Raw genomic sequence first — 26479 nt, forward strand, 5'->3', positions numbered from 1 at the left:
TTAATCGTCTAGACGGACCTCCCCCTTAATCAAAAGGGGAAGTGCAGATTCAGTTTAGAAGCTGGGTTATATAGACAGAAACCACAAACCACAAGCAGTAAGGGGGCTGGTATTTAGGTCACAATAGGAGCTTGGTTACATGGTTACAGCAGAAATGGGAGGGGGGATTTTTCAGGTATTTTTCCAGCTTGATCAAAGGAGCATGAAAAGGTCAGGTCATCTTTTCTATAGTTAGAATTATTTTTCTTTTGCTTCCTTGTACAGTTTCCCAGAATATAGCTTGGGAAATTTAGTTTTACTTTAATCTGGGGGGCTTTGATTTATGATTCCATCACAGGTACCCAAGTTACCTATACCATTCAGAATGCAACCTACCACAGCCTCTTGTGGTCCCATGCTTCTAAATTCTTTCAATAAACACATGTGTACTGTACCCAAGTTACCTATACCTTTCAGAATGCAACCTACCATAGCCTCTTGTGGTCCCATGCTTCTAAATTCTTTCAATAAACACATGTGTACTGTTATGCCAGCTAGCATGTACATTCCTACTCTGGAATGACCAAAGCCCCATCTCATATGCCAAAGTGCTTCTCAGTCTGCCAGATGAAGCAAGAGCAGCCCTGGGTAACCAGGACTCTAACAGAGGTTACACATGGTAAACCCAGCACAAGGCAGGAGAGCTGCCACTGGAGGGAGGCAGCAGTAGGGTTATGGATTTGGAAACTGGCTTTGAGTCTTAATTCAGATGACAGATGATAAGACCTAAGGTAAGATAAAGGAGATGTTTAAAGGGAATAAACCTGAGAGATGTAGGTCTTGATAAGTAGAGGAGCATGCTGATGTATCCCCCAGTCTGTGAAGTCAATGAATACCCTAAGGCAGCAAGTCCAGCTGAGCTCCCTGTCATGAGGGAAATGTTCCACAAAGAAGAGTGTTCAACTAAACAGTCTCTAGTTGCATGGAACACTGACTAGGTGCCAAAAATCCAGCTAAAACTACTGAGGAACTTAATTTTTTATTTTATTTTAATTAATGGGGTTTTTGTTTTGGGTTTTGTTTTGTTTTTGAGACAGGATCTCCATATAGCCTCAGCTGGCTTTGAGCTCTGTGTAGATCAAGCTGGCCTCAATCTCACAGAGACCTACCTCCTCTGTCTCCCGAGCACTGGGATTAAAGGCATGTGCCACCATGCCTGGCTTAATTTTAATTACTGTTAACTAAAGCAATAGTATGAGGCTACTGGCTAGGATGTTCAATAGCACCTGTCTAGGGGATTGGTTCAGCTAGTTGGAGGGAAGAAGTTCTTATTACCAGTATCTAAGAAAAGAAATACCATGATCAAAGGTATACACTCAAGAAATTGCTGACTAGAAGAACAAAGAAATCGATGAGTTAAAGAGACAATCTTTAAGGAACCAACCCCTTCCTTCCAAAATTCCATCAAAGACATATCTACCCTTCATCATTTGGGTTCTGACTAATGCTCTCAATATGCAACATCAAAAGGTGCTCATCTGTCTCCAAGTAATTGTTAAAATACAGCTACTAATCAAAAATATCTTATACTATATCACAAAACCATAGTGAGTCACAATTTAGGGAACAGTCATAGACTAAAGTTGTCAGAATAAATAATCACCTAGTTTTTCATTCTTGCTTTAAAGTCTTTTGCCAAAAATGACAAGCAGAGCAGAGAGGACCAGACAACTTTTATGATAATCTAATGTGAGTTCAGGTAATTTCAAGTACATTTCAGATCACTCATTTCATAAGCAGTGCAAATGACATTGAGTTTACATTCCTCTGCATGTGATATGGAAGATTTCTGAATTTATTTCATGAAAGGTAATTTTTCTATAGGGCATTTTACAAAGCCAATAATAAAAGTTTTCCCTAGTAATAACTCTGTTAATCTCACTTATTCATGGCACTTAAAGTCAATAGGAAATAAAGAATTCTGTGATATGAAAAATGCTTAACCTGGAAACAGGTTGCGCCTAAATGAGTCATTGTTAATCTGCCAATATTTTCCTAATCTGTTTGCTATTTTGGTCCTTGCCATCTCTCTTAAGCCTCCAAATTCCAGTTTTGCAGAACCAGATGCTAGCATATACACAACTAACACATGCTCCATCCAGGGACAGCTCAGTTCATTTTCCTTTACCACCAGCCTCCATTTCCACCTAAGAATTATGTCAGCAATGTTCTTAACTATTTACACGTGAAGTTCTATTTGCAACACTGTTAAATTCTATAAAGATGTGTGCTCATTATTAGCTTCAGAGAATCATAGAATGTGAAACATGAAACCACAGAAGATTAGGGATATAGCTCAGTGGTAGAGCTCTTGCCCTGTGTGAGACCCTAGGTTCAATCCTCAGCATCAAGGGGGCAGGTGACAGGACAAGTGCCCATGAGGCAGATGTCCAGCAAAAATAGCAGTTTTCATGTTTTTCCTGTGATCTCAGGTGTCTCAATTTCCCATCTTTTACTTCAGAGCCAGTATGGGCACATTTAGCTGGCCCCACAATTCAGTTCAATATCTAAGTGAACTGGTAGAAAACAGTGAAGGGGAAGATGCCGTTAAATGACAAGACAAGGTCCTTGCTCCCAGAAGTCTTTATTTAATTGGTGGGGAACAAGCACAAACAAACATAAGACAAGTAACAAAAGAGATACTGGAATAAGTTAAAATAAAAAACGTTGGGTGGCATTTGTTAAATCTTATAAATATCATATCAATACAACCATATCAATTTTGTCAGTTCTGAGTACTTTATACACTGAACACTTACCTAAATACAAGTATCTAAAACTCAGTATTTTCTTCCTTTCTCTTTAATGAAAAATAACTGCCTAAAATAACATGAAAGAAAACAAAATCAATTCCTGACATGCAACTTTGCAGAGGCCTAGGACTGGAACGTATGTTTGAGCTCATGGTTCCCAACCAAAGACACTGAAACAAAGATCATGAGAGGCTATAAATTTGGACTGAACCCCTTCAGTAAGCCTTAGCAGTCCAGACCTAGTAAGTGAAATCAGTTACTCATGCTATGTGCCACAAATTCAAACTGAACCCTAAAACAGGACAATTCCCCCACCTTCCCCCCAAAAAAGCAATTCACAGTTATCCATCAGAAAAGGTCCAGTTTACCAGGGGTGGCAATGGTAAGGCATGCAGCATTACTACACCAATATTACAATCAACTGACTGAACAAAAAGCCTGACTCTTAAATTTAGTTTTTAAGGGGCTAGAGAGATGGCTCAGCAGTTAAGAGCACTGACTGCTCTTGCAGAGGCCCCAGGTTTAATTCTCAGCCCCCACATGGTGACTAACAACCTTTATAACTCCAGTTCCAGGGGATCTGATGCCCTCTTCTGACCTCCATAGGCACTGCATGACATGGGTGCACTTACATACATACATATAAAATAAAATAATACATTTTTTGAAAGTTAGTTTTCAGGAGTGGGCCCAAACTCAGAGGGCACCCATCTCCCCCCCCCCCCATAGATCTTGGAACCATGCATTTCCTGGAAACTGTGCTGATGGAACTGTCCCTAGAACCCCTTTCCCAGGAACTCTGTCCTTGAGTCAGGCCCCACCCATTATTTTATTCAAAATGCTTTCCTCCAGCTTTAATTGGGGAAGTAAAAGCTAGGTACCACCCTAATTTTAACATGCAATCCTGTCCTTCATCCCTAATTCTAGAATATCTCATTCACCCAAGGTCACTGCATCCTTCCCCTTCTCCACTGTGTGCAGAGGTGGGTGTGATGCCTTTCAGGGCTTTGATGTGTCAATTCTCAAGCATACCCACATTCACTCATTCATTACCTTTTTGGGTGGAGTAACTAATTGAGGTTGCCAAGGAAATGAGGTCAGATTTGCCTAGGTCACCAGACACAAGAGCACATGGTTTTGCTGAGGTCAATTAAAAGTCATTAGTCCAGATTATTATAAAAGTCATTCCTACAAAAGCACCTCTTTTTTTTTTCAATACATAGTTTATTGAATTTTGTGCATTTCATACATCTTAATCATATTTAGACCCTCTCTCCTATCTGTACCTCCCCATAGTTCCAACCACCCAGACCAGATTTCATGCAATATGCCATACATGTTAAGACCTATTGTGGCCAAGTTTGTGTACCCAGATGTACCTCAGTGTGAGTTCATCCACTGAACCTATCTAGTGTCACTCCCTTAAAGAAGCCAAGTCTCCCTCACCCAGCAGTGATCAGCTGTCAATAGTTCCATAGCTAAGGCTGGGGCCTCCTGCCCATTTCCCCAGTTCTATGTTTAGTTTTTGTCTGATGGAGTTTTCACGGGTCTCGTGCATGCTGACACCATTGCTGTACGTTCATCTGAGAAAGCTCCTAGAAGCCCAGAAAACTCTGTTTCTTTGTGGTCATCCACCACCAATGGCTCTGACAATCTTTCCACCCCCTCTTCCACAATGGTCCCTGAGCCCTGGGAAGGTGAAGTTTAACAAGAATTCTATCCAGGGACATGCACTCTGTAGTCTCTTATTCTCTATACTTTGGCCAGTTGAGGCACCTCTTTTTGACTCTATAAGGAAAGCAACCTTGAAGGAATCAATCCACTCTTCATTCCTTAGTTCTGCTCTCTTCAACACATTTTTGCCTATGAATCCAAACTTCTCTGGTTGGCATGTGGAAACATTTACTCTGTTTTAATGCAAGTTGTTCCCTGATTTATATAATCACAAATAAAAACCATCTTTAAATTAACTTTGCTTTAATTCTGTCCTTTGGCTCCAGCCTCCTATTATGTATTAGAAATAGGGTTACAAGTGAAAGTGAATCAAAGGTGAAGTTCCGTATATGAAGACATCCATCACAAGCTGGAAAGTGCTAAATGTTGGAAGGATATACACAGCGTGCGGAGAGAAAACCAGTCCCAGCTGCAATAAACAAGAAGGACCTAAAATTTGCATGTGGTGCACTAACACTGAGAGAAACTTTCTCCTTTGAGATGTACAAAGTTAATGTAAATACGAATGCTCATCATCATCTAAAGCTGCACATGCAGAACTTGCTCCTGAAACAATACGTGCAGTAGTCATGCATCTCCAGGGAGATGCTGGCCCTGTGGTGTCTGGTGCTAAGGAGTCTGAGAAGTGCACCCCTCTACTTAGGCTCCCCTCCCCAACTCCTATCCACTTCTACTTGAACACTATGGAGGCAGAGAGAGTTCATGATTTGTAACCCTAGTCATTAAGCATCAACATCTGAAATAAGGCTTTCTTTGTGCAGGGTTGAAGGTGCCCCAAGCTTTCTAGCTAGTATATGGGATGCCTGCCCTGAGCCATACCCCAACATAGGGTCTACTGGGAAGACACACCTTCCCAACTCCACCACCTAGTCTCTCCCTCAGTATGTATCTAGTAGACTTTATCTTGGGTCCCTGTTGTTGTCACCACAAGTGGCGTACCTGTTCTCCACCCTGTAGCACTATGAACAGTGATGTTCCATTCCTGGGGACAGGATCCAAATGCCTTCTATCCAGGATGCCAGCAGTTTTCCCAAGAAGGTGGCCTTCAGTTACTTACTTCTCATCAGCATGCACCACCCCCACCTCACCCACCTCATGTTGACATTCTCTACATTCATGTTCCCAAGCTCACTGTGCCCTCAGGGCACTTTCTGACTACTGAGCAAAACCCAACAACAGTCACGCTTGCTGCAAAGTACAGCTCAGTTACCCTGTCACCATCCATATCTCCCTTCCACACACACAATGCCACAGTGCAATGGGCTCTTGAGCCAACCTCAAGTCCACAAGAGCTTCTCTACTTATTCACTGGGAGACTACTGACAGTTGTTTTCAATCTGTTTCCCTGGCTGCAAAATGAAGCTGGGAGGATTAAATGGCTTAATGCATAGAAGAATCTGCCTCAGCACATGACAAGCAATAAAGAGGACCAAACACTGCCACTGCCTAACCTGCAACTGCCCCACCAGACTGTACAGTCCACCACAGCTGAGTCACTGCATCCATCCTATCCCCGAGCCTCACCCAGAAGAATTTCACAGTGACTTTCAATCAATGTGGATTCAGAGCAAAACAACTTAATAACAAAAGGCACACAAAAAACTAAAACTTGAGGGGTTTTCTGGGAAGTTCAAGACTTAGTTCTGATCTTAAATTTGTATGGTTGCTCATTAGCATAACAAAATAACCAAATCATTAGAGATCAAGGAATTTAGACACTGTAAACACTGAGATAGTCATAGCAAATATACTTGGTTTTTGAAGGGAAAAAAATTACCTAGTTGTATGATGTGCTGGTTTAGCTTCTATTAATCTTCCTGAGTAGACTGGTCTGGTCCTGTAAGTACTCAAACTTTTGGCCCTAACTTCACTCTTTCTTTCTTTCCCTCCTTTGCTTCTTTTCTTTTTGCTTTGTGTTGTTGTTTTGTATTTTATTCTCAGAACTTGGTAAATACTTATTTTACAAGTAAGCTTTCTCAAATGCCTAGGTTTAAGAAAAAATAAAAGACAAGTGTCTGACCTATTTGAGCAAGAGAAAGCTGGATGTGCTGCACTCCGTGCACAGGCTTAAAGAGCGTGAGAACTTGTGCCAGAAGAGCAGTTGTTTCTATGCCACCAAACAGCTAATGAGTCTCTCTAGAATGGGCTGAAAGGATAAAATAAGGATAAATTGTTTAAGATAAAATCAGGCTTCCAACCTGAGGAAAGCAAGCATAAAAGCTGGCAAGCAGCATTACTGAGGAGTTGGCAATATGGATGGGTACCAGTTGGCATCAGAAAGCAGTTTCCTTTAGCAATACTCAGAGGCAGCCCAAGACCTGGAGAAAAGAAAGGGACAAGCAGGACAGGCGTAGGAGACAGGAGGACGGGGGTCCAGGGGGTGGACACTGGCTCCTAAGAATAGGACCTGAGGACAAGAGGAGCAGAGTGAGGTCATGGGATGCTGGAGTCTTTGTCCAGCTTCCTAGCTAAGAAAACCCGGATTTCAGAATTTGTAAAACTTTTTTAAAAAGTAGAACGGAGTGTCCTTGGCTGATCTTCTGGTACTTTTCCTACTGCTCTTGATCCCACAAAGACACAAACCAGTGGCTACCAGGAAGTGCTTTGGTGATATCAGCTGAAATCATGAAACAGAGACAATCCAAGTAAAAATATTTCCTTGCCTAACTAGTTTATATTTTTCTCTCCTTTAATTACTGAATCTTGAAAACTCAAATTCATCCCAGATTCAAAGAGATGCTAAAAAGAGCCTGTGACAGAATACAGAATGATAACACATCACGTCATTTTGCTGCTAGATGGATTCATTTTCCTCACATTCAGTAATACTCTTCAATTTCCCTTGTGTTAGCCAAAAAGTGTGAAACACTTCAAATGCACAGACATTAATTTTCAATACTAATTATATATTTAGTGAAATCAAAAATACACTAATCTTACTTTAAAAATCTCCTGACTTAGTCCCTATATTTCTAAACATGATCTTCATTAAGTGACTTTAGCTGCAAGAATGCGCCATATTTACATATGGTAAATGAATTACAACAAAGCCATTATCCATCAGGCTCTCCACTGCAAATGGAAAGTTATTATTATTAACAGCTTACATTTGAATTCAAGGGCTTACACATAAATCATCTATTTAAACTACAACATTGACACCAATAAGATAAGAATTACTTTTATATATCTAGTAAATTAGGAAACAGGCTCAGAGTGAAAATACAGCCTTAAAAATCACAAATCAAGAACTGGGAATGTAGCTTAGTTGTAACATGTATGGGGCCCTAAGTACCATTACCAGCACTGGGGAAAAAAAAAATCATACAGGTAAATATGGAGACAACTCACCTATCCAAAGTCAACTCTATGAACCTTCTATCCTCTTGACTATGCTTTGGGACCGCCTCTCAGGAGAGTCACTTCCCTATAAACTCCAAAAGAACTCAGCACCCATGGGATACTCAGGCTGTCCTCCTTCACTCTGCCTTGTCAATGCAATCAAAGGGAAGGAGAGTATCTATTTCTTAATGTCTGAAGTAGTACCAGGTAAGCAACAGGCATACATTAAGTTACTGATTCTGATGCTACCTTTCAAAGAAAAATCTGATGAACAACCATCTCTTTTTGTAACTCCAACACCAAAGCAGAACATCATCCTTAGCTTTGGCTTCATCTTCCTGGATTCAACCAAGAAATCTCCATGTAGTGGGATTTTTTTCTGTGCTTATCCTGTTGTTTTTGTTTTGTTGTAGTGCTGGAGATCAGACCAAGAGCTGTGCACATGCTAGGCAAGTGCTCTACCACTGAGCTACATCTGCAACCCCATCGGAAAATATCGGAAATCATTAGCAGACCCGTAAAGATGCCCAAAAGAAGATTTATTATCCATAAATGTGCCCTATCTGTTTGACAAGCATGTCTAGCCCTCTCCAACACTACATACATCCCTGCCACCTTGCTTTCCACATCTCACTGCTTCCTATGTTTTTATTTCCTTGATTTAAACTACCTTAAGGGCTACATAGAACATGCAGCAGTTACAGGTGCTTGTTACCAACAGACAACCCCAGGTTCTTGCTACCAACACTGACAACTCAAGTGCAATCCCCAGGACCCACATGGTAGAGAGAAAGAACCAACTCCCACAAGCTGTCTTCTGACTACCCACACACACGCAGACATGCACGCACACAGTGGTGCACGTGCCTGAGCACATGCATGGATATACACACTAAGCAAATAAATAAGCACAATTAAACTTCCTTTGTTCCTGAATACTAATCTGACCAAGTGCCAGAATCCTCATGTTGAATTACCATTCCCAACCCCAATGTCTAGCCTTTCTTCATGTCATCAACAGTTTGCCCTCTAGGGGAACTTCTGAACCTTCTACAGTTGGTTCAAAGAGGGATTATGTATTTTTTTTTAATCTTCAGCTGACAACTGAAGTCTGTACTTCCACAGTAGCTTTGGTAAAATGACAAATTTTAACAACAGTCCTTCCTGATGGCAGTTACCTTCACCTTCCCATGACAATGATCTCTTTCTTCTTCAAACTTCTACTTCAAGCACATTCAGCAACCTCTTTAACACTCATAGTTAAGTCATAATCTGAATCTGATCATGGGATTATCACTTGGTGTCACTAAATACGCTTATTCTTCAGTTTGGTTTAATTTTATGTATTATGTGTTTTGCCTGCATGTATGTAAGTGCACCCATGAAGGCCAGAGGAGGGCATCTGATCCCCTGGAACTGGAGTTAAGGACAGTTGTAAAGCTCTGCGAGTGCTAGGAACTAAACCCAGGTCCTCTGCAAGAGCAGCCAGTGCTCTTAACTGTTGGGCCCCAACTCTTTAAGTTTTGAAAGAGGAAAAATAAAATTATAGTAAGTGGACAAAAATACTTAGGAAATCTGCACACTATCAAATGAAAAAAGCAAAGCATAGTGCTGCATTGCAATGATAGTTTATCTCATTATTACCATGACAATTTTTACATAGTCTAGAATCAAACTATATTTCACAGCTAGCTGTAACACAAAATTTGATATAAAGATTTCATGTGTAATTACCTGAAGATAAAGTATAATGGCCACTGTAACAAATAGGTTCATAAACTTCTACACAGACGACCTTCCTGTATGTTCAAACAAGGCTGACAGACACAGTAAGGCTTTACAACATCTATACCCAGTTCTCCTAAGCCTTTTGGTCTAACCCTATCTAAAGTAATCAGAAACCAACATGGATGCTTTTATCAGGTATTGCGGTCATAGCAACAAGAAAAGTAACTAACTGAGAAAACTGGTACCTAGAAGTTGCTGTGATAAACCACACCACATAGTTCATAGCTCTTTGAAACTGGTTTGCTGGAGGAATGGGGAAGAATTTGTAATTTGGGGCTAGAAAAGCCCTAGAATGTTATAAACAGCTTACTGGGCCATTCTGGTGTGAGACTGAAAGACTACAATACTCAGGGAAATGTGGACAATGAAGGCCTGGCACATGAGGTTTCAGAGGGGAACAAGGACTATTGGAAACTCAACTAGAGGACACCATGTTATAGTTTGACTCTGGTTGCATTATGCCTATGTCCTTAGAATTAACTTGGGAGGTTGAAACCAAAAGTAATGGACTAATTTGACATAGAAAATTTCAAGGCAGAATAGTGTTCAGGCTGTGGTTAGTTACTGCTCACTGCTCACTGCTCAGGTCTACAATGAGAGAAAGCAAAATGTGAAGCAGAAAGATATTTAAAATATGCAGTTTGTCCAGGAAAAAGAATGTGAGCACATTTAGACTTACAAACAAAACAGGTTAAAAAACAGCTGCAATTGAGATTGAAGAAAGATTGTGTCAGAATGAGATATGGCCCCCCGGCAGTCAACTTTGGGGCCAAGTGTGCCAACTTCCAAGAAAGTGAGTGCATGTGCTGGACTATGTGAGGAACCTTATCATGCAAGATAAATGCTTCCCTGACCATAGGTACTTCTGTATTGATCTAAAAACTCTATAAACTCAGGACTTGGCAAGTAAGAAAGTAAGTCAAGAGAGCCAAGGTGGTGGTGACACACCTGCAGGCACTGAAGAATTCATGGTGGCAGTTCTTGATGTGGGTACTTAAAACATGACTTCAGGCCTCCTCATTTAATTTAGAACTTTGGCACCTGTCCTCTTGTTCAGGGAGGCCATGGAGACCCCACCAGATGGACCTGAACCACTGGTCTAGTCTACCAAAAGGAGGGTCAACACAGAGGAAACATTTCCTCCATGCTTCCAAGTGAAACCACCCATGGTCAAGCAGGACCTTTCACTTATCTTCATATAGATGGAACTGGTAAAAGAAAGGAGCCAGGGGCTCTTCCCAAGCCCATGTGACCCCTGAGGAACAGATCCTCAAACTACCTTAAGAGTAAAAATAAATTGGTTTATTTGGGCCAACTGTATGGTCTTAAACACCTAAAAGGAAAGTATAATCAAAGATTAAAGTGATCAGAATATTTCTTTACGAGTCCATGTGTATAGCTAAAGGCTACATAACAAGAAATAATGCCAGACAGGAGATACCTTCCTTTGAGTTGTTGGCCGGGGTGGCCCAAGATTCCCAGACAGTAACCCAGCACAGAACTTGGAAAATGAACAATCTTATTTAAAGGAATGTTGGCAACTGATTGCTGCTAGCTGAGGGAGAGCTGATCTTCCTAAAACAAGGGACTCTAGATAGGCTGACTAGACTCAGTGGATGGACTTGCACTGGGGAATGGCTGGGGGCACTGACAACACAATGGACAGTAACAGGGATGACAGAGTATATGGGCTCCAGTGGAGGAAAGGAGGCTATGAGAGGGTACCATTTGGGATGCGGGTATAAAGATGAATAAGATTGTTTGGGATGTTCTGTATGAAATACACACACACTACTACTACTACACTACTACTACTACTACTACTACTACTAATAATAATAATAATAATAATAAAATTTAATAAAAAAAAAAAAGAACCTTGGCACTTCTATGTGGATCTCAAAATTCTGAACTCAGGACTTGGCAAGTAAGAGGAAAAATAACTGAGAGCCAAGATGGCACCTGGAGTCTCACTGGCCTAACCATCTCACTGTCAACTGGAGCTGCACTGGCATGGCCACCCATCCACTCACACTGGGCCTCCTTGGTTGCCAAGCTTGGGCAAGAGGGCCAGGTGGCAGGCACAATCAGGAGGTGGTTGTGACCATCCATTCTGCCACACCACAGAGCACCTCTCTTTCCAGGGGCTGGGCCTGCACAGCCATTGCACAGCACACCCATGGTCAGTCTGGTCATCATCATTACCCAGTGGCTGTCAAGACCTGGCTGCAGTTCATTCAAAACAATAGGAATCTGAGAAGTCTACAGATTTCAGAAAATAAGCTAGAGGACAGTGGTATAAAGCTGTTGTGTGAAGCTGTGAAACAATCCAACTGCCATTCTGAGAATCTTGGACTGGAGGCCTGTGAGCTAACCTGTCTGCTGTGAGGACTAAGCTTCTTTTACCCAGAGTAAAACACTATGGGGAATCAACCTGTTGGAGAATGTCTTGGACCACAGTGGGGTTATTATGCTATGTGAGGCCCTAAAACAACGAAGTACATCCTGCATGTACTAGGGCTGCAAACAACTGACTTTGATGAGGAAAAACCCATGTATTTCTAATCACTGAGGAAGAGAGAAGTCCCTCCTTGACAATTCTAAACAGTGTGTAAAAGGAACAGAAATTAAAAGTGAAAATCCCATTCCAAGAACTATGAGCATATTCTGGCCTAAAACTACATACAAAGGAAAGGGAGTGGGGTCCTTACTTTGAGCCATCTGTGTGTAAGAATATAGATCACTGACATTCTAATGAGAGATGACTTCTCTGGCACCCAGTTCAGATGTGTTGTATAAGATGGATAGGGTTTTTCATTTGCTAATATAGGTCATGAAGCAGGTGGGTGGAAAGGCAAGAGTGGATATGGGGAGAGTCGGAATATGATCAAAATACATTGTATGAAATCTTGACTCAAAAAAAATTTTTTTTAAAGCTGCTGAAATTGATAAAGAGATTAGCACCAATAAAGAGAAACCATGTACACTGGAACAACATGAAAGGTACCTTAAGGGCAAGACCCCACCACTGAAGGCGCCATCTTGCAAAAATACAAATTTATTTGAAAGAAAGCCTAAACTGAGAATGCCACTAAAGGGGTTTCCTACTCAAAAACAATCACCTACAAAAGTATCTTCCCCATGTCCCACACAAAGGTTGACGTAACAGAGGTCCAAGCTCCATCCCAAGCTGGCAGCAGGACTTAGCAGTGTCATCATATGGTACTATTTTGTATACATGGAATAGATAAGCATGAGGAGGCCATGGAGTCTAGTGCCAAGGTGTCAGAGAGAGACTAAGGCCAGGCAATGCATGGCAGGGCCAGAATCACTGTAAGGAAGCTCTGACAGGCCACTGCATAAAGCTGTAAAGGTGAAGCATAAGTTGCAAAGGAAGTCCCCGGATGCTAGAGATGCCAGAACCATGGGACCTCTACTTGGGAAAACTGCAGACATGGAATGTAACTGGTCCAAGAGAGGGGCTTGTGTTCTGCACACAGCAGAGGTGGAGGGGTAGAGCCACCCAAACTTTTGGAGCCCAGATGATTCCATCATAAATCCTAGATGCCAGACATGGAGCTGCAGGATTTGTTTCCCTCTGGATTTCAGTCTTGCTTTGGTCTGATCATTTCTTGCTATGTTGTCATTCTTCTCTTTTAGAATAGAAATGTTTACTTTATGCCACTGTATGTGAAAAGTATGTAATTTTTTTTGTAATGTTATAGGGGCTTGCAGATAAGAGATGTCCTTCATCTCAGAAGACCCGCTACACTTGTCTTTTGAACATTGTTGGGACTGTTAATGATCATGGGGAATTTGAAATTGGACTGAATGCATTTTTACACTATGAATTATGAGATGGCCATGAGCCCATAAGAACTGGAGGACAGGTAAGGTATGGCTTAAAAGTGTTGTGTGTTTGGGTGTCAAGTTGGCAAGAGGTAGACTTGTGATGGTTATTAACAACCTGACAGGATCTAGAATCACCTGGGAGAATGCTGAGTATGTCTGTGAGGGAATTTCTAGATTGGGTAAACTGAGGTGGCAAGACCTATGCTAAATGTGGATAGCACTGTTCCATGGGATGGTGTTTTGGGCTGAATTTTTTAAAACAGAAAGCAAGCTAAGCACCAGCATTCATCACTCTGCTCTGATTAGGGATTCAATGTGATCAGCTACCCTGTGCTCCTGCTGTCATGCCTTCTTGGCTGTAAAGGACTGTATTCCCTGGAATGGTAAGCCAAAATATACCATTACTTCCTTAAGTTGCTTTTCTCAGATTTTTTTTGGCACAGCAATAAGAAAAATAACTAATATAATGGCTCACCACTGTACTATAAAAACTGTACAGTTTATGAGACAAAATCAAGGAAAAATAATCACCTCCAGTAAATGAATGCAGATTTTAGTCACTTAGGAAGTATCTCAATATCAACCAAAGTATCATTAGTATTAAATCCCATCTTTGGTTGATTAAGTAGCACTGATTATTTCATTAGTAGCATCCAATACAATTTTGCAGGAAACATTTTCTGTGGCTACATAGTAAAGGGAAAGGAACAAAGTTTCACATATGGATCAACTACCAAAAGCCCTGGATGATAGGGACGATATTGATGTCTGATTCTCAATATCTCCTTCTGTGAAAATACGACCAACAATATCTCCCTTCAAAATGTGAGGATGGACGAGGATGAGCTACTTCAAGCAAAGAACACAGCAAAGTGGCTGTTGCTAATAGCAAAATGTGAAACTTCCAGCAGACAGGGAGGGAGGCAGAGCAGTACAAGTGTCATACTTAGCTGCTTAATCTAGATGCTCTTGGCAAAGAGGAAGTGCTAACACCATCCCACTCTCCTACCCTGTGAGGTAAGAGTGGTGGCCCCAATTCGAATTGCAATGCAGATGCTTGTGGCAAGTGACCAAAATACTGAACATCCCTGACTAGTTCCTCTTTATCTCTTCAAATAGTGATGCCCAATTTCAAGAAATGTGAATAGTCCATGCAGTAGGTATATTGGTATTTGAAGTGCTCAGGTTTGCTTTATTTAGTCAAAGCACCACTTACTTTCACAGTTTTCTGCATGTAGCTTGAATTATGTATAGGATGCCCACTGCATCTGTCATCTCTGCAGGCAGGAGGATGTCAAGATCCCACTTTTGTCCTGTTCTCTCCACCCTCTATCATTATTGCTATTGTTTAACATCATTCTTGTTTCAAAGTCTGGAGGAGCCCACTCCCGGAAAGGTCAATCTCATCTCTACAGAACCCTCACAGGAACAATCAATAAAATGACTGTAGCTCTCCACATATAAAGTATGCTGTACACTGAAGGAATCACAGTGGCATCAAGCCTGCACACAGGGATAGGCAGCAACATCTATCATTATGTACTCCAGCAAGTTCCATACACAGTGTCATGTTCTCCTCTCAAAACTACTGGGAAAAATGAAGTTCCATAGAATTTTCCTAAGATACATACCATTTAATTCAAGTACCAAAGATGTATAATATCAATGTTCATCTATTATAAAGACAGCATTATTTTTGTTACTCAGTCTCAATGTTCAAAATCAATGATTTCAAATCTTTTAACATAAAATCTGATCAGCAATTTTTAAAATCTATCTGAAAGTGAATTAGTTACTGCATCTAAATATGCCCAAAAATTGTATAAACCAAGAAAATAATGAGATTTCAACATATGGCCCTTCCATTTGCATAACCCCTAAACTTCATTCACCATTTTCAACCTAAGAGAACCACATGCTGGACACATCACTGGAAGTGGCTTTGAGAGTTCACAACCTCTTTTCCCACTTCCAGTTTCCCTCAGCTTTCTACTCCAGCTACCTCTTGTCATACCTCCCACCATAATGGACTCTTATCCCTCTGGAATCATAAGCGCCCCCCCCAACAACCTCTTCCTTCTATAAACTGCCTTAGTCATGGTGTTTGATCACAGCAAAAGAAAAGTAACTAATATGCTACCAGTGAAATGAATCTAACTAGTGCTGCTACAAAGCACAGCTCTACCTCAGAAATCCATATTAGTGTGACAAAATAAAGAAGGGACAGGTTGTTTTCTAGGAGCAGGGATTCTATTCTTTACACACAATGTCACCCACACAATAAAAAATTATGAGACACAAAGGAAAGAACATGATCCAGGAAATGCCAATAGAGGTAGGCCTATGCATGTCTCTGATGTGACAACCAGTAGACAGGACTATGATAGATGTACTGAAGGACACAGTGAGAACACAAGTAGATGCATGCAAATAGGTAAAGAATTATAGCAGAGTAAAAATAACAAATAAGACCCGGGAGATGGCTCTGTGGGTAAAGGCGCTTGCTTACAAGGCTGACAACCTGAGTTCAATCTTGAGACTCACAAGGTAGAAGGGGAGAACCAACTCCTGCAAGTTGTCCTCTGACCTTGACATGTGTACTGCATGCACACACAAGCATATATACACAAATACACAATCAATACATGCAATAAAAAGTTTTAAGGATACAACAACTACATACATACATAGAAAACGGAAATTATAACCACAGAAATAAAGAAAATGAACTTAACAGCAAAATGGGTGCAGAGAAAGGTTCAATGAAATGATTTGAAAGGAAAAATGAAAACAGCAACAACAAAAAAGAAAAAAACTCAGCAAGGAGAATGAAAGTGGAACAGAAGAAGCAGCTGAAACACATAATGTCTGAAACTTTTGCAAATGTGATAAAGCACACACCCACAACTCCAAGAAGCTCCATCAACTCCAAGGATAAGTACAAAGAAAATAGGTCCGGCACCGTACTGCTAAGCTAGTTCCATTTTTGTCACTGTGACAAACACTAAGAGAAACACTTTAAAGAAAGAAAATCATTTGGCTCACAGTTTCAGAGGTGGCAGTTTATTGTTTATTGTTAGTGACCACTGCCCTGTTTGAACTCTGCAAAAAGAATGCTTGACTACATATGCAAAGTTGCCAGGAGCCAAGAGTGTATATGATGGCAGAGCCAGATAGGCATGTATACAGAAGCAGGTTCTGAAGTGCAGTGTCCTTTATGTTTACATTAGACTTTTAAAAACTGTCTTATTCACACTGTTGTAAGAACATTTACTCCATACCTTGCAAACAGGTCAGACGTTCTTGCTAATTGTTTCCTGAACTCCAGCAGAGAAATGTCCTTTGATCTGCAAACCATTTGTTCCTGAATGCTTAGAGCACCCCATCCCTGAGAATAAAACCTTTAAAGTTAGAGACTCAGTGCTCTTTGTTCTATGGAACAGGGAGCCTCCTGGTCCCCAGCTTTCTTAAATACTAAATTGTCTGTGTGAGATATTTTGTTACTAGATACTTCACTGTCCCTTTTTGTGTCTACCACCACCCAGCCACGCAGGACATAGCAGTTAATGATGGCTGCCTCCATTGTTTCTGGGCCTGTGATGAGCAGTATGTAATGACAAAAGGGAATGGGGGAGCAGAGTTGTTCACCTCATGGCAGCCCAGAAGCACAAAAAGAGACAGGAACTGGTAAAGGACAAGTGTCTCAAAGACACAGGCCTAGTAATGTACTTGCTCCAACCAGGCCTCATCTCCAAATAATTCCATAAAATAATGAGTTTTCACTGGATTAACCCACCGATGACATCAGATGCCTCAGGACCTTATTACCTCTCAATGATTAGAACCACGAGTTGGACATGGGCCTTTGGTCAGTAATAACTCTCAATATCAATTGTCTCAACTACCCAGTAAAAAGACACAGACTAACATCATGGATTAGAAAACAGGTTTCATTGATTTGCTACCTCACCAACAATGATCAACACCACCTGAGGATAAAAGGATGGAAAACAATATTCCAAGTAAACAGAACTAAGAGACAAGCAGGTGTAGCTATTCTAATATCCAGCAAAATATTTTTCAAACTAAAACTAGTAAGAAGAGACAGGGAAGGTCACTTCATACTCATTAAAGGAAAAATACAAGACGATACTACAATCCTAAACATATATGCATCAAACACAGGGGCAGGTAACTTTCATTAACTTTATTTTCTCTAAAATCTCATACTGACTCCAACACAGTGACAGATGGTGACCTTGCTACCCTGCTGTCACCAATATACAGGTTAACCAGACAAAAACTAAACAGTGAAACCCTGAACTTAAATGATACCATAAATCAAATGGACCTTACAGAGATCTACAAAATAATCCACCCAAAATACAAATAATCCACCAAAGAATATACTGTCTTCTCAGAAGCCCATGGAATAGTCTCCAAAATTAACCATATATTAGGACACAAAGCAAGTCTCCATAAATTTACAAAAACTGAAATATCATCCTGTATTCCATCTGACCAAAAAGGAATAAAGCTAGGTATCATAAACAATAAAAATGAGAAAAAGTATACAAATTCATGGAAACTAAAGAACACACTACTGAACAGAAACTGGATGAGAGAAATCAAGAAGGAAATTAAAAATTTCTTAGAATTGAATGAAGATGAAAACAAAACATACCAAAACCTTTAGAACAATGAAGGCAATCCTAAGAGGAAAGCATTAAGTACATATACCAGAAAATTAGAAACATCTCATATAAATAAATGATGCAAGTTAAAGTCTTAGAAAACCAAGAAAAGGGGCTGAAGAGTTGGTTCAGCAGTTAAGAGCACTGGCTGCTCTTAAAGCGGATCCAGGTTCAGTTCCCAGCACCCACACGGCAGCTAACAACAGTCTGAACTCCAGTTTCAGGGGATCTGATGCCCTCTTCTGACCTCCGCAGGCACTGCATGACATGGGTGCACTTACATACGTGCAGTTAATAGACTCATACACATAAAATAAAAATAAAATTTTAAAAAAGAAAATCAAGAATAAACAATATATAAAAAGACTAAATGGGACGAAAGAGATAAAAATCAAGGTTGAAATTAATGATACAGAAATGGAGAAAACAATATAAAGAATCAATGAAACAGAGTTATTTGAAAAGAATAACAAAATTGACAAACGTTTAGCCAAATTAACCAAAAAAAGAGAGGACTCAAATTAGTAAAAAAGACAAAAAGAGAAACATGACAACGGACCCAGAAGAAATTCAGAAAACTTTAAGGACATACTTTTAAAATCTATATTCCATTAAAATACAAAACCTAAAATAAATGGATAAGTTTCTAGATATGTATGGCCTACCAAAATTAAAGCAAAATGACATCATTTAAACAGGCCCATAACAACCAATGAGTTGGATATAGTAATTTTAAAAACTCCCAACTAAAAAGAGCCTAGGACCAGGAGGATAGAGCACAGAATTTTAACAAATCTTCAAAGAACTATTACCAATATCCCTCAAATTATTCTATAAAATAAAAAATGAAGGAACATGCCCAAATTCCTTCTATGAAACCATTATTACTCTAATACCAAAACCAGACAAAGATCCACCCACAAAAAAGAAAATTGTAGACAAATCTCTCTGATGAACACAGACGCAAAAATTCTCAATAAAATACTTGCACACCAAATGCAAGAACACATCAAAAAGATTAACCACCAGGATCAAGTTGGCTTCATCCTGGAGATGAAGTGATGTTTCAACATATGTAAATCAATAATGTAATCCACTATACAAACAGATTCAAGGACAGAAACCACATGATCATCTTATTCAATACAGAAAAGGCCTTTGGCAAAATCTAACATCCCTTCATGATAAAAGTCATGGAGAACCTAGGCATACAAGGAACATATCTCAACATAATAAAGGCAATATATTATAAGCCCACAGTCAACATCATACTAAATGGTAATAAAATCAAAGCATCCCCTTTAAAATCAGGAACAAGACAAGGATGTTCACATTCTCCATTCCTGCCCAATACAGTACTTAAGTCTTAGATAGAGCAATAAGACAAAGGAAGAAGATAAACAGGGTACAAACTGGAAAGGAAGAAGTGAAAAGTATCCTTATTTGCAGATGATATAATTCTGTACATAAAAGAATCCACCAGAAAACTCCTCAATCTGATAAATACACTCAGAAAAGTAGCAGGATATAAAATTAACACCCCCAAATCAGTAGCCTTCCTGTACACCAACAACAAGCATGCCAAGAAAGAAATCCTGGAAAGGATCCCATTCACAAAGAAATCCAGGAAAGGATCCCATTCACGACGGTCTCAAAATTTATAAAATATCTGGGACTAAATCTAACAAAGAAAGTGAAGGACTTGTACAATAAAAACTTTAAGATACTGAAGATACCAGAGATGCAAACACCTCCCATCTCATGGATCAGTAGGATGCCATCCTACCAAAAGCAATCTATAAATTCAATGCAATATCCATTAAAAATTCCAACACAATTCTTCACAGAAATTGAAAAAATAACTTCAAATTTCACATGAAAACACACAAAAAAATCAAGATAGCCAAAATAAACCTGAACAATAAAAGAACTGCTGGAGGCATTACCATCCCTGATCTCAAATTAAACTACAGAGGTATAATAATAAAGACAGCATGGTAGGGGCATAAAAACAGACACATAGATCAGTAGAATAAAACTAAAGACCCAGATTTAATTCACACATTTATAGCCACCTGACTTTTGACAAAGGAGCCAAAAATAAACATTGGAGAAAAGACAGCATAGTCAACAAATGATACCTGTCAAACTGGATAGCTGCCATGTAGAAGAATGAAACTAGATCCCTATCTCAGCATGCACAAAACTCAACTCCAAATGAATCAAGGACTTCAACATTAAGTCCAAATACCCTCAATCAGACAGAAGAGAAAGCAGAGAATACACTGGAACTCATAGGCCCAGGAAAGGACTTTCTGAACAGGCTTCCTATAGCACAAGCATTAAGTCCAGCAATTGACAAATGGGACCTCATTAAATTAAAAAGCTTTTGTAAGGCAAAGAGGACACCATCATTCAAGTGAAGAAGCAGTCTACTGAATGGAATAAAAATCTTTACCATCTATACTTCTGACAGGAGTTTAAAATCTAGAATACACAAGAAGAATTCAAAAATGTAATCATAAAAAAAAAAAATCAAACAACCAAATTAAAAACTGGGGCAAATTGCTGAACATGGAGTTCTCTAAAGCTGAAATGCAAATGGCTGAGAAATACTTTTTAAAATGTTCAGCATCTTTAGTCATCAGAAATGCAAATTAAAACCACTTTGTGATTTCATATGCCCCAAGTCAGAATGGCTAAGATCCAAGATCCAAAAACAAACAACTGATAGATGAATCAGATAAATGAATCAAGTCAATCAGGAAAAAGCACCAGGACACAGATAAAAACTCAGGCAGGATAGAGTTTATTAGCAAAGGAAATTTGCATGGGACAATTCCCTTTGGGTAAGAAAAATTGTCAGCCCACAGGTTGTGGGCTGGGGTCTTTTTAGGGGAGCTTTGGGGGATGCAGAAGGTGGGAACATAATTTTAATTTTTAATTTTAAAAAATTAGATGGATCCAAGTGTCCCCTCAAAAAAAATTAGGTGTGGGGGGAGTGGGAGCCTAGGGCTTAACAGAACAGCTTCTGATAAAACCACCCCCTTCCTCTGTCAGCCAGGATCTAGGTCAAAAGGTGTCTGTTTATCAAAGGGAAAGCCTGCTGTGCTGAATTGACTCCTTGGGTCTCTGGTCAAAAGGTGGAAGTCTGTTTATCAAAGGGAAAGCCTGCTGCCTTTGGCCAAAAGGTGCAGAAAAGTCTGCTTCTCTTGACTTCAAAGACCAGAGTGCTCATCAACTTGGTTCCTGCATTCTCAGAGGCTTGCAAACCTGTGAGGCCCTGCTGCATTGGGGAGGGAGTTGCTGTAGGTCCAAACCCTAACAACAACAACAGATGCTGCTGAGTACATAGACAAAGTGGAACTCCTGTCCACTGCTGGTAGCAGTGAGAACAGGGGCACTCACTGTGGAAATCAGTGTGGAGAGTCCTCAAATTCCTCAATATTGATCCATTTTATGGTACAGCCATACTACTCATTAAAGACTCTATACCCTACTAAAGAAATACCTGTCCATCCATGTTCATTGCTGCTCCTTTCATAATAGTTAGAAATTGGAGACAACATAAATATCCATTAACTGATGAATGGATAATGAAGGTGTGGTACATATGCACAATGGAATATTATTCAGCTCTTAATAGATAAAAATGAAATTAGGAAATTCACAGTTAAATGGATAGAACTGGAAACAATCATCCTGAGGGAGGTAACCAAGACCCAGAATGACAAACATTGCATGTTCTCTCACATAGCTGATGCTAGTTGTAAAATGCTAGATATGCAGGTTTCAATTTGAAAATCCAGAAGTCAAGACACTAAGAAATGGCTAAGGAGGGAGAGGGAAGGCTTCCTGAAAGGGGTGGTAGAATGCAGTGATATAAAGAGGGAAAGAGGAATAACAGAGTAGAAAGGGTTAAATGGGGTGGAGAATGGAAGGGTAGAGCAGAGGAGGGAGTGTGGAAAGGGATAACCAACACTAAAGGCCTTTATAAAAAGCCATATAGAAATCTACCACTGTAGATTCTACCACTTTAAGCTTCTTAAAATATATACATACACATTATAAAAAGAGATGAAAAGGAGTTCCCTTGTTAACAGTGGGACTACTGGACACCATACTCTTGCAAAGTAAAAGCTCAATGCCAGGAATGGGCTCTTCCTTTTGAAGCTGTTGACCAGCAGTCCCCATAGACCTTCAAACAATACTGGTCATTGCCCCTGTTCTTGATTATCCACCACAATTGCATAGTAGGATTCTTGCTGAAGATACACACACACACACACACACACACACACACACACACACACACGGGTTGTAGAACAAACAAGGAGAAATCAAGGTGGTACTAACTTCAAAGCCCCATCTCTGCTGGCTAGCTTTCATAGTAATGGAAGGTGCTACCTGAAAAAAAAAAAAAAAAAAAAATTAATGATCAGCTTTACCCAGCAGTGAATCCTGGGCACTACAACATCTGGTCTGAAAAAGTATGCCCACCAGTGCGTAGTAGCATGAATATTATGAAAGCAGCCAACCACTTCCTAACTGGACTTAAGATCCACTTCATAGGGTAGAGGCCATACCTGACATTGAGACTGATATCAGACCTAGAAACCTGAGGCTAGACACGTCACAGGCCCTAAGGAAGAGCCTAATACTAGTTTTTTACTAAACAGTTATTATATTAAACTGACTCATAATGGCTTATTGTTAGACCCACAGATTAATGCATCTCTGAACTCTACCAGAGAGGATTCTTTATCCAGCAGATGGTGACTGTGTAACACAGAAACCCACAACTGGCCAACAGGCAGAGAACAAGAAGTTGCAGAGTGCTTATCCCTGAATAGGACACCTATATCAAACTTATGCCTCCCAAGGCTCAGGGATAATTATGGAAGGGGGGGCAGAAAGCCTTTAAGATCCAAAGGTGGTAGATGACTTCAAAGAAATAAAAGTTTTCCAGAAACTGGTCAGTTACTCATATGAATTCATGGCAATGATGACAGCATGCATAAGTCCTATGCAAGCTCAAACAGACAAAATCGCAGCATAGACAAGAGGGAAGTGGGTAAGAAACCCCAGCCCTACCTGAGGAACTACTGGCAACTGATGGCTGGGAAGGGAAAGTGTCTTTCAAGGACGTGACTCGGTTAATCAGGCTCTAGTGCACTGACCCACACTGAAGGACATTTGAGGACACAAATTAGACTCAATAGGCCTCATTATATACACACATATTCATCATAAATATATTTATAGATAGATGAGTACATTAAACTGGGCAGAGCGTAGTAAGGGGAGGTGAGAACAGGGGATCAAAATAAATTTGATTAAAATATATATGATAAATACGATCAAAACATATTGTATGAAAAAAAAAATCACAAAATTTCAGTGAAAAATAATGAAAGCCAGAAAAGAATGGGCAGATATTTAGAATGAGGCGAAAGAAGAAAACAACTATCACATAGGATTCTTTATTCAGCAAAAATTATGTAATGAACTCTCAAATAAGCCACTTATGAAATTAGCAAAACAGAGAAAAACATTTCACTAAAGAGGATCTACAGATGGCAAATAAGCAATGTAAATGATGGTAAACATCACTAGCCAGTAGGAAAATACAAGCAAAACCAAAAGGAGGTACCATTGCATACTCAGTTTAACATTTAAAATAGCAAATTCCTGTACAATTGCAAAGTAAATGGATCATTCCTACACTTCCGGTGGGAATGTGAAAAACACAGGTACTAGAAAAAATAACTCAGTAGACCAAGTATGTACTTACTGTTCAATTTGGTAAGCATATTCGTGGGTATTTATCCCAGAGAAATGAAAATTTATAATCATACAAAAACCTACAAAGACCCTAAAGTTCTTCAGACCAAATGAAAATACCAAACTTCTGTGCAAGAAGGAAGAATGCCAGAAAGTATCAGCTCTCAGTTCATCCTGTACCTAAGACACTCATGTGCTCAGTAAACATTTGCTAAGTATTTCTTCCACAGTAGTTTCTCTGGTAAGTGGAATCAAAGATAAATAACAGTATTATTATCTAGTATACAACCTACACAACTATTACCAAGACACTAAAGATTCATCAAAGGACTTTTGCTGGTGATTGCATAGAAAAGGAAGTTGTTGCTGGGGACGAAAGTCTTCCCAGAGCTGGACCTAAAGATGAGTGTTAGTTAATAGTGAGTGATGTTCAGGCATAGTCCAAGAAGTATACAGAAGACATGTGAACAGGGTTCCAGATTCCCAAGAAAGAAAAGTCCCTAGGAAACAACAAAAAGGTAGCCAAGCAGAGCCTGTGTCAAAGGTTCAAATGTCACTCTACAAACAACTGGGAAGATCTGAGGTACTTAATTTACTTAGGAAAGTAAAAAAAGAAAGGTATTTTTTAGGGAAAAGCTGGTATTATACATGAAATACAAAAGAAAAAAAATTCAAGAAAGGGCAATAAATAACTGCCCAAGAGAAACATGGTTATGGCTTACACCAAATCAACATCAAAAAGCATAGAAATAAATTAAGTGTATTACTTTTTTTTATCACTGTGACAAAAGGCCTGGCAGACAACTCAGAGGAAGCTGAAGTAAGTCCATCCTTACTGGTGGAAGAATGAAGCTTCCATGGCCTCAGACCAAGAAGCAGAGCGAGGGATGAAAGCAGGGCTGGGCTGTAATTCATCAAGGCCCACCCTAATGTCCAACCTGCACCAGCCAGATCTAGATCAGCTAAAGGTTCCACAACTTCCCAAAACAGTACTACTTGCTGAAGTCCAAGTATTCAAATACATAAGACTGTGGGGACACAGATTCAAACCAAAATAAACTGTATCTACAAACTCATTAAGGATAAAAAGGGAAGAAAGCTTCAAATTACTCCCAAATTTCATATGTGTACTGAAAAGATTTTGCCTTCATCCATGGTAAAAGAGCTTAAGTAGCAGGAAATACATTTTGATTAAAAAAAGTTAATAATTACACTTTTGGAGACGGTGAGCTTCAAGCGCAGGGACATCCCGCTATCTGGCAAATGCAGAGTTTGGGTTGCAATCAAAGGTCTAGAACAAACCACCAGGAGATGAGATTGCCAAAGGGTTACCCCTTACAAAATGAAGGGATCAAATTCAAGGAGCTCTTTTAAAATTCACTTTCAAAAGTATAAAATGGGAGTTGGAAAGATTGCTCAATGGTTAAGCATACTGGCTGCTCTTGCAGAGGACCCACGTTCAATTCCCAGGACCCACAAGGTGGCTAACAATAACTATAACTCCAGCTCCAGAGGACTCTGATACCCTCTCTTCTGACCTCTGGGGGCATTGCACAACATGGGTTAGATACATGCAGGCAATACATTCATAAACACACACACAAAATTTTTTTAATTAAAAAAGCATAAATTATTATACTTCCATTGACAGCTTACTTAAATCATTATGACTGAGCATTCTTCTAGTCATAAAACACAGATATAACTAAATATGCCAGAGAATGAAGGCAACTTGTGTCAGATCTACAAATACACAACCACCTATAGAATATTTCAGACTATTAGATTTTTTTTTTTTGGTCTTTTTGAGACAAGGTCTCCCTGTAGCCCCAGCTGTCCTGGAACTCACTATGTAGACCAGGCTGGCCTTGAACTCACAGAGATCCGCCTGCCTCTGCCTCCCAAGTGCTGGGATTAAAGGCGTGTACCACCACTCCTGACTAACATTCTTATTTTTAACCAAGCCAGATTCAGTCTTCACAGAGACTGTCAAAAATTGCCAATGCTGACTATATTTCAAGTCAGCATGGCGGAGTATTGGGAAAAGTTTTCAATTAGCAATAATCACGCTTCAGATAAACCTCATTGGCTATGATACTGCCACTGCGCAAAGCTTATTAATTTTTTTTTAATGTGTATGTGTGTATTGCCTGCGTGTAGTTAAGTGCACCTGTGTCATGCAATGCCCACGGAGGACAGAAGAGCCTGTCAGATCCCCTGGAACTGGAGTTACAGAGAGTTGTTAGCTGCCATCTGGGTGCTGGGATTCAAACCTGGGTCTTCTGCAAGAACAGCCAGTGTTCTTAACCGCTGAGCCATCTCTCCAGCCCCCAGACTATTAAATTTTATAAAACTCTCAATAAAAGCTTTTACTAACATACTATATATAACATTTTCATTGCTTTCATGTATATATATGTATTTTTATCATACCCTCCATTACCTTCTCCTGTCCTTCCAACTCTCACTGTTCTCCTTCCTCTTCCCAAATAG

At 39.8% G+C, this 26479-nt stretch overlaps 1 protein-coding gene and 1 non-coding gene across 5 annotated transcripts in view; both read right to left on the reverse strand.

The window, feature by feature from the left end:
- Positions 1-26479, reverse strand: part of Wasf3 (WASP family member 3) — a 179167-nt gene that overhangs the window by 102261 nt on the left and 50427 nt on the right. Inside the window, exon 1 of one of the 4 annotated variants that reach the window (XM_017797200.2) lies at positions 22559-22577. The exons of 2 other annotated variants lie outside the window; for them this stretch is intronic. The gene's annotated coding sequence lies outside the window, so the exon portion shown is untranslated. Of the gene's footprint in view, positions 1-563; positions 578-22558; positions 22578-26479 lie in introns of those variants that run through there. One more of the 4 variants, XM_008829322.1, reaches the window with a different exon arrangement.
- Positions 25961-26101, reverse strand: LOC115069634. Its single transcript, XR_003848885.1, has one exon. It is a non-coding gene; the product is annotated as a U4 spliceosomal RNA (small nuclear RNA).

Source organism: Nannospalax galili, unplaced genomic scaffold, assembly GCF_000622305.1.
Source record: "Nannospalax galili isolate Female #2095 unplaced genomic scaffold, S.galili_v1.0 scaffold1854, whole genome shotgun sequence".
In the NCBI taxonomy this organism is placed as follows: Eukaryota; Metazoa; Chordata; class Mammalia; order Rodentia; family Spalacidae; genus Nannospalax; species Nannospalax galili.